Below are 1985 nucleotides of genomic sequence, written 5' to 3' on the forward strand. Positions count from 1 at the left end.
CTCTGCACCTTGCTCAGCCTAGTAGTGATTCTTATTCTGTGCTTACAATGCTCTGGCTCCACAAGAGTTTGTTACCTTGGGGGATGTACCTGCTGTAACTACTGAACCCTCCCAGTAACCCCCCAGTTTCTGGGCAGCATTGCAGGAGCTATTTAATAATGAGCCAGCTCATGAGCTTTGGCTCACTGCTGGCCACAGGCACACTAGCTGGAATCACGGGACACACTGCCAGTGTGCCTTCATGACCCAAGTCACCTTGGTACATTACACTAAGTATTGAGCCCTTGATGCAACGGCTGGTAGATTGTGTATCGCTCCATTTTACATCAACTTGATTAGCTTCCTGGTTCCTCAGATTTGAGAGTGCTGCCCTGCACCCCCTCCTCCCCTGGCCCAGCAGGGAGCACAAAGCCATAGGCTTTACCTGAACTTGGCATTCAGTTTGGGAGGGGGGGGGGCTAAAGAAAGAACAGCTTCATGCTCTTGTCTTCTTGGTTTTCTAATATGGCTGCTTTTGCTTTGAAAACAGACTTGTTTCAGACCATAATTACAGCTTTTAAGGAAAAATCTTGTTTCACTGAATCCATTGGGGGTTTTACTGTGATTTTAGAACAGATACAGTTCTGTTATTGCTCTCTTTAATGGATTTAGGAATAGGCATTCACAGTATTTGGAATAACAACCCAAATAATACTGTAATGTTTTCACCCTCATTGAAAATATTCTCACGTAATAGAGTATTCTTTCTCTAATTTATTTTCCTTTTTATTCTTTCCATTTACAAGGAAATTCTCAGTCACTGATTCCCAGGTGTGATTCCCACATCTTATTTCTCTACCTGTTGCCTCACAGAAGTTGCTGCAGTGCCTAGCAGAGACCGCATAGACACAGTTTTACTGGTCACCCGTGTTATGTCTTCCAGATTCCCAAACCGTATTTCCTTGTCCTGTGTTGCACTGGAAAGCCAGCAAAACGCTGCAGTGCATGGCATGCGTGGTAAACACAACCACAGCTTGCTAGGTTCCTTTAATTCAGATGTTGTTGTTTAACACACACCCCCCTTTATAGGCTATTCCTAAGAACCTACAGTGGTGGAAATCATCAGTGTTACACTAATTTGGTTCCAAATAACTCTGGAACCAAAGCACTGCTGTTCCCTTATCTCTGATGCTGTGAGTGAAAGGTGGGGTTTTTGCCTGAAAAGTTTACATTTACTCCAAGAATGGAATGCTGTTAAAAGCACATTATAAATAACTGCAATATGAGAAATGTTCATACTTGTTAAAGCAAAACCATTTTATCCAATCCAGCAACGTGTCACCTTCATCTGTGTAAAAAGACTCAATCCTATGAAGGAATTAAATTTTGCAGAGAGGAATAAACCCTTATGCAGATTCATGGATCTTCAAAGCAACAGTTCCTCAGTATAAGGCAATCGTGGAATAGAATTATATATCGAGGATTAATATTGAAAACGCCCAAATGGGATGATGACAGATACTGTGTATCGATTTACCGATGAACATACGAAAGAAAGTCAGTCTTCCACAAGAAAAAAGGACGCAGCCCTGTGGTGAGCACCTACCAGCAAGCTGTGGGCCCCGCCGGGGGCAGCGTTCACAGCGGCACGGAGAGGCTGCCTCCAGACCCGGTTTATAAGACTCGCCTATTCATACTGTTAAAAAAAAAAACCGAAATAAAAGGGATAAATAAAGGGAATACGGACAAAGTGCTCCCCGCTGAGGGGTCAAACATGGCTCCCCTCTGCCCGCGTCCCGCCGCGCGCAGGCTCTCTGGGCGGTGCGCAAACACTCCAACAGGTGGCTCCGTGGCGCAATGGATAGCGCATTGGACTTCTAGAGGGTTGAAGGGATTCAAAGGTTCCGGGTTCGAGTCCCGGCGGAGTCGTGGCTTCCCTTTTCTCCTCTCCTTTTTTTCTGTTTCTCCCCCTTAAGCCCTTTTACCCTTCACCCCCGCCTCTTACC

General features: G+C 45.2%; 1 non-coding gene across 1 annotated transcript; it reads left to right on the forward strand.

Moving 5' to 3' along the window:
• Positions 1 to 1822: 1822 nt before the first annotated feature.
• Positions 1823 to 1908, forward strand: TRNAR-UCU. Its single transcript is given in 2 exon segments — positions 1823 to 1859; positions 1873 to 1908. It is a non-coding gene; the product is annotated as a tRNA-Arg (tRNA).
• The last annotated feature ends 77 nt before the right edge of the window (positions 1909 to 1985 follow it).

This window comes from Nestor notabilis, unplaced genomic scaffold (assembly GCF_000696875.1).
Source record: "Nestor notabilis isolate BGI_N333 unplaced genomic scaffold, ASM69687v1 Scaffold32618, whole genome shotgun sequence".
In the NCBI taxonomy this organism is placed as follows: Eukaryota; Metazoa; Chordata; class Aves; order Psittaciformes; family Psittacidae; genus Nestor; species Nestor notabilis.